The sequence below is a fragment of the Dermacentor variabilis genome, chromosome 4, assembly GCF_050947875.1.
Source record: "Dermacentor variabilis isolate Ectoservices chromosome 4, ASM5094787v1, whole genome shotgun sequence".
Lineage (NCBI taxonomy): Eukaryota > Metazoa > Arthropoda > Arachnida > Ixodida > Ixodidae > Dermacentor > Dermacentor variabilis.
In genome coordinates this window covers 109,529,398-109,542,174 of record NC_134571.1, presented here as the reverse complement: position 1 = coordinate 109,542,174, position 12,777 = coordinate 109,529,398, and the positions used below count along the sequence as shown (strand labels likewise).

The 12,777-nt window shown below is 47.8% G+C and overlaps 1 protein-coding gene across 3 annotated transcripts in view; it reads left to right on the top strand.

Moving 5' to 3' along the window:
- Window positions 1-3,859: 3,859 nt before the first annotated feature.
- Window positions 3,860-12,777, top strand: part of vtd (RAD21 cohesin complex component verthandi) — a 57,021-nt gene continuing 48,103 nt past the window's right edge. For 2 of the 3 annotated variants that reach the window (XM_075689991.1, XM_075689989.1), the window contains exon 1: window positions 11,807-11,980. The gene's annotated coding sequence lies outside the window, so the exon portion shown is untranslated. Of the gene's footprint in view, window positions 4,249-11,806; window positions 11,981-12,777 lie in introns of those variants that run through there. The other variant, XM_075689990.1, reaches the window with a different exon arrangement.

Genomic DNA, 12,777 nt, shown 5'->3' with positions numbered 1-12,777 from the left:
TTTAAACCGTTTTACTGTTTCCCTTTAGTGCCAAAGCAAAGTCTGCTGGGCGGATTTATGAAAATAAGAGTTTGTTGTACTAGCGACCTCCTGAAGAAGCCTCCAATCTGTTCTTATTGACTCAGTAATAAACAGATATAATTAACCGGCTTATCAGTTTCAACTTCCTCACCACAATGTCGATACAAGGTATGCAGAACACATTTGAAAATATCGCTTTCAGTTGCTATCGGCACGCGGCCTCTTGCGTAACTCTTTTTACCCGGCATTTAAAAGAAAGCCGCTTTGGCCCTCCAGCTGTGGGCCGGGGTTATTGGTTAAGTATTTTGCAGGCTCTCTCTTAGGAGCGCAAAAAAAAAAAAAGCTACCCATCCCGTGTCACATAGTACGAACAGCAGCCCACGGTTAACTGAATTAATAATAATAATAATAATAATAATAATAATAATAATAATAATAATAATAATAATAATAATAATAATAATAATAATAATAATAATAATAATAATAAAGAAACATCGGACGCTTCACAGCCTTTTTGAGAACGTTGCGTTCGAGACCACTTATTTACGATGTATATATACCAAAGTTCGCACAATTAAAGCGCCAACTGTTCGTCGCTTAGCGTGACGCTGTAATTGCTCTACACGTGCCTCTACGGTCCCTTTTCAGTATCCTCCTTGGTGTATACACTTTCCCGAAATGTTTCTCAAGAACGTTCGCGCACACACACTGCAAGGAACAAACTCATCTATAGGTCCATGTTAAGGCGCGAACCGCTGCTGGGCACTTCGAAACACGTACACACCACGCGTGAAGCAATCTGCATATAGCGTCAAACGCAAAAAAAAGGCTGCAAATATGGCTGTTGTTACACACCGTTCCGCACCACAGCTTTGGTACACAACTCGCGGATCGAAGCTCGCGCGCGTATATCCCGAAAACTGCAGCCCACGTACCTCCGGCAGCGTCACCGTCACAGTGTTTCTCACCCTAATGCACGTAACGTACACGCGACCTTCCACGTGTTTGTCACCGTTGTACGCTGACACACCTTAAAGGTTATCAAGTGCAGGTGAGCTCTCAGAGAGAGACAGTAAACATCTCTGTGTACCACTTATTTCGTTGCCTTAAGGCTCCATGACGGCCCTGATATGTATTACCAGGGTTTCCTGGAAGATTACAGAGTGGGCAAGGCAGAGAGTCAGACAGGTTTGCAAGAAAGTGAGGCGGAGGCGGCAAGGTGTTATATAAAGCGAAGCTTTCCTATTGACTCTTCCTGCTGTTTGGAGCTGCCTATCTAACCGCTATCAACTGCGCGGGTTCGCAATGACGTCACAATGCCGCGCTCTCACAAGTCGGGAAAATCATGCCACGGGACGTATGCTATACATAAACAAATTATATTTACAATGGTTGCCTTCGAACCGGTTCACCCCAGTACTGAAGCCCGATGCTCTAACCACGGACGCCATGCCTGAAACGGCGGAATAAAAATTCGGCAGAGACACTTAAGACTGCTTACGCGTGGGAGTGCGAAGGCATTATAGTCGCTTTGGTGAAATTTTTTTAACGCGATAGCGTTAAGCAGCTCGTGTCGCAGAAAAGCTGGTGTCGTCGGCGTCCGCGGCGTTGGCCGTGAGCGATAAATCACGGCAGGCACTTCATAAATAAAAAGCAACTTCCAAGATGGGCTGGGTAGGAATCGAACCAGGGTCTCCGGAGTGTGAGACGGAGACGTTACCACTGAGCCACGAGTTTTTTTTTTCTTTATTGCCAAATTGGCACAATACAGTGAAAAAACAACATCATAACATCACATTAAAAATGCTAGCTTGTGTCTGGCTAGCATAAGTGGGTAAAAAAACGCTTTACGGTCAGGAGTTCGTCCAGATAAACACACCAATCTGGCTTTTCTTCCTTCTGTTTGTACACATCGCGTAAATATGAGATGCTTTCGTTGAAGTTGTCCCGGGCTGACCTCGCGTTGACGTCCGCATTACGTACTGACATTCTGGTTTTCCAAACACTGTGCATTACTAGAATCATACTGAGCCACGAGTTCGATGCTTCAAACCGCGTTCACTAGAGGCGCTTTTGTACCGCTTTGAAGCATCGAGCCACGAGTTCGATGCTTCAAAGCGGTACAAAAGCGCCTCTAGTGAACGCGGTGTTGCCTTAGAAACGAGCTGTTTCTAAGGCTCAGGCGTGCGTCGCTTGCTCAGGCGCACATTTCGTTGTCGCGCCGAACGCTGCGTTGCTCGACGCTCACCGCGTCCGATGCGGGGCGCGTAGTCGCTGCGCCGTAGCCCATTGTCTTACACCCCTAGGCGGGTCGACGGGAACGCTGTCGCGTTCCACTCTTCAAAGCGAAGCTTAAGCGTCCTCCAATTTTTTTTTCACGCGCTCCTTGTCCGCGCAAGCTCTCCTCGCCAGCGTTCTAACTGCGTCTCGGTAAGGCCAAATCAAAGCGCGCCAATCAGCTGAACGCGTTTGCTTGCCCGCGAGTTCATATAACTCGAAGGACCGCTCTGCGAAGTTAAAAGGGACAGCAATGGTTTTTATTTTATACAATCATTTTATACGCTCATGACGTGGCACCACCTCCTCCGCATTGGCTGTGCTGTCACGTGCCCAACGACGCACGCGCTATAGACACATCTTTAGTCAGGCAGAACTGTGGAGACGCCGTGGCGTGCATTCTGGTTCTGGGCGCCGTGCGGTACGGACGCAGAATGGAGGGGCTCCTCGAGAGCTGCGAAAGCGGCTGATGTTGGCCGTGGCGCCACATGCTCTGCGTTACCCAAGGATTACCGTGTCATCTTGCCTCCGTTACCAACAGATGAAGCACTAAGGCTCGCAGTTTTAGTTACACTGCGACGTCACTGGACGCACGTATAGAATCGACGATTTCCGGAACCCCCTGAAGGATGTTGGGGTAATTCAGCAGGTAAGCGGAATTGGCGCATACCAAATGTCGCACGTGTGGCTGCTGGACATGAAGACAGGTGAGGCAACGGAGATGCTGCTAGGCGTCGGAAAGCTATTGGTGAAGAACTGGACATGCCACCTCATTGATCCGGCGCGGCAAGAGCTCAGGATTAAGCTACACTGGGTCGCGTTCGACGTCACTTCTGAGACCATACGACGTGCCATCTGAGTGGAAGGCGAGGTAAAGGAAGTCGTCAGTGGTCGGTGGAAGGCCGAGGACGTTGAGGGCGCCGAGTCAACGACTCGTCTTGTATTTCTCTTGCTGCGCGAGGGTGTCACTGCACACCGCATTCCGCATCAGATGCGTCTTGGTAGCGGCACGGCGTTCGTGGCTGTGCCTGGAGGTGCCCCGTTATGCCTACGTTGCCACAGTACTGGACATATCCGACGTGAATGCCGAGTGTTCAGGTGCGCAGGTTGCCGAACGTTCGGGCACGAGCAGGCTAATTGTATTCGCTCGTACGCCAGAGTCTCAAGCGCAGGCGGCGAAGTGAACCGGAGCGAGATGCTCATGGACGAAGAGGAAGCGGAGAGCGTGGCTGGAATGCTGGCGTCCATCAGCGGCCAATCCCCCATCGTGGGTAGGAGCCACACGTGCTACAGGCTACAACAACAACAACAACAACAACAACAACAACGACGACGACGCTGCCGCAGTGCCGGCGTCCAGCAGCGATGTAGGCTGGCAAGAGAACAGGGCAGCAGACGCTCGGGCAGGAGAGAGAGAGAGAGAGAGAAGGAGATTCTTGAGTATGGGAAGGAAAGGTTGGGGTAAAGTGCAGCGCAGTAACTGTCTCTCAGCAGAGGACACCTCAACCGCGCTGCACAGGGGGTAGGGAATGAAAGTAGACGTCACTGTGGCAGACGCTTCGACGAGAAAGCACGAAGAGGAAGAAGGTTCGGCAGGGCGCCCTTCTGAAGCACACTTTTTAGGAAGGCAGCTGCCAACAAGCGTTTCCGGCACTGGTGAGAAAACAGATGAACTCAAGACCGCAGTAAGCGAGGCCGTCGCGACGCTCGAAGACAGTGATTCGACGGACGAGGCTGCAATTAACGCGAGACAGCACCTGCAAAGCGCTGACTCAACAAAGCAAGCACGGCGTTTCAAGACACGCGGTTACGAGCAACGGAGAGGCGCGGGAACAAGCCTGTAACCAATAACCCTCGTGTGGCCAGCCATCAGCGGTCGGCGTCGCCTACACGCAGCGGCGGCAAGTCGACGCCCTGAGCGTCGGCTGGACTGTGGGATGCTAAAAGGCAAGGTCTATGAGGGGAGCGCCGTAGGCTCGGTCTGGTGTCACTCGCCAATATGGAATCCTTAGAGAGGTCGATAAATAATGCAACATCCAATGTCCGGGGGCTTAGTGCCAGGAGGCGGCAAAACTAACTTTACCGCCTCGTAATGGACCACGACTTCGATATTGCAGCCATTCAGGAGACCAAAGGGGGGAGAGAGGACCAGACAGAGCTTATGTTGCGTCCTTTCGTGAGACGCCATGACGTGGGTGATGCCCGTGCAGGGGGGGGGGAGGGAGGGGGGGCTTCGGGGTGCATTTTGTTAATTTGTCAGAGCCCTGGCGCTGCATTGTAGTCGGTGACTACCTTTGAGTCAGGCCCTTTCATTGTATCTGACTTTTCCTTGTTATCAGAAAATTGGCGTGTAATTTGTCTTTATGCACCAACTAAGGTTCTAGAGCGAAGCGAATATTTTGAAATTGAGACGTACTTGAAATGCGAGCGTAGGCTAATCCTGACGGGAGATTTCAATTGTGTGTGTGCGGAACATGACAGAACCAGTGGGAAACAACACAACGATGCTAGTACTGGTGTTCTGCAAGATATGATTGCAGAATTTAATCTAGAAGACATGGGCGAATGTCTTTGCGGCGGAAAAGTGGTCATCTTCACCCACTTTCGGGGTACGAGCCATGCCAGACTAGACAGAGTGTACGTGTCGGCTGAACTAATTCATTCGTGTCGAGATTATCGAGTCACACCTGCTGCGTTTAGTGATCATTGTTTGATTTCTTTCTGTGTTGGAAAAAAAGAAGGAATAACAAAGAATTTTCTTTGGATCTCTGGAAATTTAACGCAAACTTGCTGAAAGATGACGAGTTTTATAAGCAGTCTCTCAAGGCTATAGATAAAACAACCAATCAAAACTTAGATAGCTGGGGACATAAATGGGAAGTTTGTAAGCAAACAATTACATTGAAGGCGCTTGAAAGGGCCAGTGTTTTAAGTCACGCGAAAAAAGAACTCGAGTCCTGTCTTAGATGGAATGTGAAGCAATTATTGGAAACGGAAAGTACACAACCCGGTTACTTCCTAGAAGAAATAAAAAGCATAAAGTAAAAACTTGAGTTGATAGCCCAAGAGCGATACAAGGGAGCAGATTCCAGCCAAAGTTTAGAAATTGTGCATGGGAGAAATGCCAACAAAACGTGCCTTGGGAGTCGAAAAAGAAATATGCTTCCTAAAATGCAATAACAGAAACAGAACATAATGAGTCACTATCTGCCAACAAAGAAACAACAGCAAGTTCTTTTTTTGAATAATACAAAGTATTGTTTTTTCGTAGCCAAGTTGACATTTATAGATTTAAAGATGCTTTCATTTCATTGATGCCAACATTAGATGATGAAACCAAGGAAATACTAGAAGCGCCCATAGCAGTGGAGGAAGCTAAAAAGGCGATTGATCATTTAAATAACGTCAAGACACCGGGGCCGGATGGCTAAGTCTCTGCAGTGTACAAAGCGTTTAAGGTTGTTACTGCGCCTGTTATGACTGAAGTAAACAACGAGGCTTACGGAACAAACATCTACCGCTGTCCTTTTTTTCAGCACACACGGTATTAATACCAAAAACTGAAGACCCAATCAGATTACGTAATGTTACATCGTATGGACAGATTAGTCTGACAAACATATCCTGTAAAATATTAATGAAAGTATTGGCTAACAGGCCGCAGACAGTAAGGAAAAATTTAGTCGGTCCACATCAAACGTGCGGAGTAAAAGGAAGGACAATAATGAAGCATACACACATAGCACGATCAATCCTTGAATGCTGTGACGCAATGTAACTCAGTGTAGCCGTGCTGCAAGTTGACCTTGAGAATACATTCGACCGCGGGCCGCACGATTTGCATCTATCTATGCTCGAATACGTGAATGTAGGCAATGTGATCAGCGAATTTGTGCGATGTGCGACGAAGCTAATAATAAATCGCTAGGTGAGTGCATGCCACTGCAGCGTTCAGTCAGAGAAAGGGGCCGGTTGTCATCGCTTCCTTTATATATATATATATATATATATATATATATATATATATATATATATATATATATATATATATATATATATATTGAACCTTTTTGTCCAAGCGTAATTAGGTACAACGCAATACGAGGTTTTTTTTACATCAAGCCGAGGCCAGCGTGCTTGCTTATACGCTGATGAAATTGCAGTTTTCTGTGTTGATCATGAATGTGTAATGCATACTGTCAATGCTCCGAAAAGATATTGTCAAGAAAGTAGTAGTGCAGTAAACTGCGACAAGTGCCTTGGGTTTCGGCATGGGGAATGGGACGTCACACCGAGGATGTTTATGAACGTTAAATGGCAAGAAACACCAACAAAATACTTGGGAGTGCCCCTGCAGTACTACTGTAACAACGAGCCTTATTTGAAAGAAAACAAACAGAGGTGTTACGTGAAAAGGCTGGTGTGAGTCGATTTTCGCATGGGCCACGACTTGCAACTTATTTCTCCTAGGCAAGCTCTGGCATGTAATGCAATTTTTGCATTGCAGCAGGTTAAATGTACAAAACATGTACAGAGTGTTCGCGGTCTTTATTTGGAACGCTGTATGGGAAAAAACGAGCCGAACAAATCTGTCTTAAAAGAGTGGATCATATTAATGCGAAAGCATTAATATGACCCACCCACACCTATCGAGCGAATAAGTCCAGCTCATGCGAGTGTTCATCGACAGCGCACAGCGACTTGCCGAGGTCGCGGGATCCAATCCCGGTCACGGCGGCAGCAATTTGATGGCGGAGAAATGCAAAAGCACCCCTGTACTTAGATTTAGGTGCACGTTAAAGAAACCCAGGTGGTCAAAATTTCTGGAGTCCCCCACTACGACGTGCCTCATAATGAGATCGTGGTTTTGATACGTAAAACACCATGTTATTATTATTATTATTATTACTACTACTACTACTACTACTACTACTACTACTACTACTACTACTACTACTACTACTACAACTACTACTACTACTACTATAAGCAACTTGTCACTTGAAGAGTCTCTTGCTTATACCGTGCAAATATTTTTCTTGCTCTGCGTTTGTGTTTGCTAACGAGCGAGAACGCCCGACTAAAGATCAGGGGATTTTAAGCTGCCGCAGCCCACCTTTCTCTACTGGAAACGTCTAGACAAACAACGACGACAAGTAATGGAAAACGAAACGAAACAACAAACAATAACCACTTGTTGAACCTCTGTGATGCCTGACGATGTCCGGTGCATTCAGTATGACGTAAATCAAGTTTTCTCGCTGATACCAGCGCTCAGTAAACATCAGACGCCGTTAATACGCACGGCACGACAAGTTCGGCGCGACGTAAATAACAGCATGTCTGCACTCAATAGACCCTCTTCATACTTACACACATACATCTCAGAAAATCTTCCAGTTAAGTCCTCTGGAACGACACGTTACAATAGCCTATAAATTTATAGAACCCTCCAATTTGCACTAATTTTGCTATAGAGTTGGAATGTTCGACTAGTGAATTTTGTATGTAACTGCAAAAAATAAAAGCTCATACCTGAGCTCGACGCATGTAGCACGTTCTATATATATGAACACATCAAGAATACGTGCCTACAGTATACTATGCGACAAAATACTTCCTTTTTCTTGGCCAATTTGAGTGTCAGAAATGCATGAACAAAATTTTTCTGGGTTCATGAACGCACTGCTCCCACAGTCTGAACAAAAGGGGTCTATGATAGTCGATGGAAAAACATATTTTTGCGGATTGGAAATATTTTGTCATTGGCGAAGAACCTTGGGCTTCTCGTGGTCTCCAAAGAAATACTTGTTGAAAAGTTGCAAAAGAGCTTTGCGCAGCAACGAAGGTATAGACAGCCTTTAGTTAACTGGCTGTTATTGTTAAGCCGTATTCTCCTAAGACCTCTTGCAATAGGAAATTTGGCGTGGTTGAACGCGGTTAAGGCGACTTTGTCGAGCGATAGCGCGGTTTTGCTTGCTTTAAGAAAGGGCACAGACGCTGCTCAGCGCGGCAGCAGCAGCGAGCGAATCTTACCTTCATGCTACGTCTCCCGCTCCAACACGAACTAAGCGTGGAAAGCACAGCGCATACGAAGCTACCAGCACTCGGTGCACTTTGTACGTACACGTCGCAGGTCGCTTTCAACATATGGGCGGCCACGCGGCGTACGCAGAAGCTACCGGGAGTGGCAAGCTAAGTCCCAGTTTGACCTTGGCTGAGACTGAAGGCCAGATTTACTTACGGAACCATGCGTTTTCTGGGTTTGCACCTGGAGCAGTAGAGCTAACGCTCTAGTATATTGCACATTGCCTTCAGTATTTTTCAAAATGAAATTGGAAGCTATCGGTCAAACTATTCATCCTGGATATAAAATCCGGTGCATGGGGAATTGTATTTTGAAACTACATTGATCTGGATCTCTGAGTTGTTACCTAGGGCGGAAAGCAACCTTGAAATGTGTTTCCACCTGTCGTGGTTGCTTGGTGGCTATGGTGTTGGGCTGCTAAGCACGAGGTCGCGGGATGGAATCCCGGCCACGGCCGCCACATTTTCGATGGGGGGAGAAAATACGGAAACACCTGTGTGCTTAGATTTAGGTGCGCGTTAAAGAACCCCAGGTGGTCCATATTTCCGGAGTCCCCCCACTACGGTGTACCTCATAATCAGATAGTGGTTTTTGGCACGTAAAATCTCACGACTTAAGTGTTTCCAATTTCTCGAGATTGCGTGAAAATGGAGGATGCAGCAGCATGGCGATGTATTGCACATAGTTCAATCTTACTTTCTGTGTTGAGGCAAGTAAATGCATTTTTTTCGTCATAACAAGCACGACGAGATGGTCGCTTCTTCGACGTACACAGGGATGCAGATTTCGTCATCTAACTACTGTATATAAATAAATAAATAAATAAAAACTCTGTGTCCTTTGACTCTGTGAAGAAGGATGACCAGCGATGCTGTCTATGTGGGCCCCTTAATGGCGAACTGCACCTCCGCCGTGTGGTGACATGTGCCACCACATTCTAGCATGTACTGCTTAAGTTTATATACAACTTTACCGTCGTTAGATACGTTTCAATCCTTCTCCATGACGTTTAAACAATTAAATCTATGGTTACATCATTATGAGAATACACGTTAGTTTTTTTTGACGTCACTATCGACGATATCGAAGAACATATAAACATCTCCTGAAATGATGTTTAGCAATAAAGAAACAACTAATAAACGCTGTTCACGTTTCTGATTCTCAGGGCCCAGTCTGCTACCGTCGTCGGTCCTCTCGCCTGAGCTTCACTTGAGTTTGAAAAAAAAGTTCGAAAGCCTGAGCCCGTCAACCTGAAATATTAATGTTTCAATTTACCTAGCTTTCGGAGCCGTTGTTGGAACGGGCTGTTGTCAGAGTCATTAACGTAAGAACAATGTTAAAGAAAAAGAAAAAAAAAGAGAGAAAAGACGACTACTAGATTCTAAGTTTGACGTCCACCAACCAGGGAGAACCTCACGAAAGCAAACTTGAAGCAGATTGACGTTACAATATCCACAGCTGCAGCGTCGTCGTAGCACGTGATTTTAGTTTTTGTTTGCTATGTGTGAATCGGAAGGTTGACTGATCGATGGACGTTAACCTCCCAAGGCAACACCTGGGTTATTACAATATAGACTGAAGTGGAATGCTCCCAATTAATTTAGACCACATGAGATGCTTCTAAGTACACTAAAATCTGCAAGTGCATGGGCTATTCTATAGATTCCACTCCCGCCCGATTAACCATGAATGTAAGCGAGCTAGCATTCACTGTACGATCAACCACGACTGCACCCCAGCTGCATGAGGAGCTGCGTTGTGTCAGCACTAATGGTCGTATTACTGTCGAAATTGAGCTGTCATACTACGACATTTGATGACAGTATTTCGTCGCCAAATGTAAGTACATGACAGTATCCGAGAGGAGAAGTGGTGACAACACAGAGTGCAATTTTTCACCCCCGTGTGTTCTCCTAGGTGTTTGCGAAAATAAGGGAAGTAAGCGTTCAATCTTTAATTACGTGCTAAGTATAGCAGACGCGGTTTTGGAAACCGCAGATTTAAATTCAGTAGATAGACTCATTTTGCTAGGTCATAGCATTGACCGTAAGGCGGCCGTCCCAATGTGGCACGGAACCTGCAAAATCAACTTAGTAAGGGAACGTAATCATCATAATTTTATATGAGTGAGATCAAGCTCCAGCCAATTATCCGGAGAAGCAGAACGATTTGCTTCCTTAACAACAACAAAAAGAGAACTTTTTATACGGTTGCGCTTTTCAGCTGTGGGGAACTTGCATTCACTTCACGGACCATTCACTCGCTGCGTTGACACATGGCGACGAAAAAAAAAGAAAAAGAAGGTCGTCCCGAACAATGTAAATCTGCGCTTGCATTAGGTCAAGCTTACATAGCCAAAAGGCTACTTAATTAATCTTTTCAACGCTGACGAAGAAGGTTCGAGCTGCGTTCCGAAAATATATTGTCCACGGACGCGTGGCAGGAGATGCCGTTCGTTGCAGCTCCGCAGTAGCGTGGGCTGTTCCCGAAACACCATAGCCACGACGAACCCAAATCATAAAATACAACGACATAAACAAGACCGACTGCATAGCGCGCTCCCCTGAAGGCAGCATACAAGCTACCTCCCCTCCCGCGCGCTTAAAATAGTAGCGACCGCCGGAAACTTGGCTGCGCTGACACGTAGGCGTCGGTATCGGATTTCGTCCCTTCGCTGGCTTGTAACCGGGTGTGGAATTACATTTACAATAATTGGAATTCCGCAGACGGCGTGCGCGAGCTAAGTTGCGTCTGATTCGTGTTTCCGCACTGCTTTAATACGCAACGTAAATACAGTACGCCGAGCAAACGCGATGCTTGAGCCAGCGATTTAACGACCGCTCCTCCATGGCAGACCAGACGCGTACAGTGACGCGTAATGGCGGTTGGCAAAGAGCGCACCCGCCCGCACGCCGCTCGCTACGGTTGAGGCAACAGCGCCGCGAAGGACAGAGGCGCTATCGCAAACTGGCTCCGGCCGGCGCAGAGGTCGTCGGCGCCGCGTTTCCCAGTCGCTCGGGCTTTGCAGCGCAGCTGGCAGACCCTTTCGCGAGGCGGCAGCCCCCCACGCCCTACAAAGGAAGCAAATCAAGCAAACACGTAGAGAGAAACACGCAGGACACGCCGCGTCAGTTGCTCACGTGATTAGCCACGTGACACCGTTTGCCGCCTTGCGCCCTCTACTAAGGGACCCCGACACTACGTCGTCGCAGCGCTTCAATGAGAAAAAAATTAAACATTGTTCCAAACCTTTAAAATAAAATTTATTGGACACTTAAGATCTCGGATAGTAAACTGGTATTCTTAGAAAATGTGCAGAATCTACATGAAGCTCGCTATCGCCGGTAAACGCGACTGGGACTACTTTCTTGTGCGGATGTGCCCTGGTGCGCGTCGTCTGTTTTGAAACGGCAGAATCGGCGGGAAAACACCAGGACGCCATTTTGGATGTGAAAAAGTACGCGGCCCGATTTTCTCAGCGGTGCCGAGGACCGCTTTCCGGATGAATCCGTCGCCCAAATCCGGCTTACCGGACCACCTCTGATCGCCGGAGTGACCAGGGACCATCGTGGGACGCGAATAATCGAGGTGAGCGCGCCGTGGCGCCTCCAATTCGCTTCATTTCTCGGGGTCCAGTCGCCCGAGCGGCCAAGCCGCCGCGCTCCTCATGACATCTAGGGTGAAACGGAAGCACTACGGCGATAGCGCCTGTTCCCGCTGGGCAATATTGGGTACCGACGGCGCACATTAGAAAAAAAAATGGTCGCCGATCGCTCCCGGGCCTGTAGATTTTAAGCTCGCGTTTTTAGGGTTCCTCATGGCTTTCTCCGTTGCATTCGTTGCAGTTCAGCAGCAGTACCGGCGACTTAACAGCGTCGCCGACGCGCTCGAAAACGCGGCCCCGAGCATCGCCCGGCGACTTGCAATGGCGGATTTATCGCTCTCCGGGCGCTCTCTCGTATCGCGCTGGCGTGGCCAGCCCCTCTTGGGCGATGCGTGTGGCCGTTCGCTACCGACAAGTGCAATCTCACGTCTGTCTCCATCTAATAATTGTCTCAAATGTGCGACCGGCGCTAAGTGCCGACCACCTTGCGTGCAGCGAAGGCTGGCGTAGTTCCCTCGGGGGCGGGCGCTGTTTTCTTTAAGTGTACTTTTTTTACTTCGCGCTGGCACTTCCGTATGACAGGAGGCCGCGGCATCGCAGCCGTTCGCTGCGCGATATATCTGGTATTACTGGTACATTGTTGCGTTATTACCGAGCGGTGTGGCACTGTCAACGTCGCGAGTACTGCTAATCGCAGTCACCTGTCCAGAAGGCGGGAAATAGCGCGCCCGTTTCGGGTAGTGCCCGCCAGATGTTTACGCTTGGCGATGGAAAGTTTTGG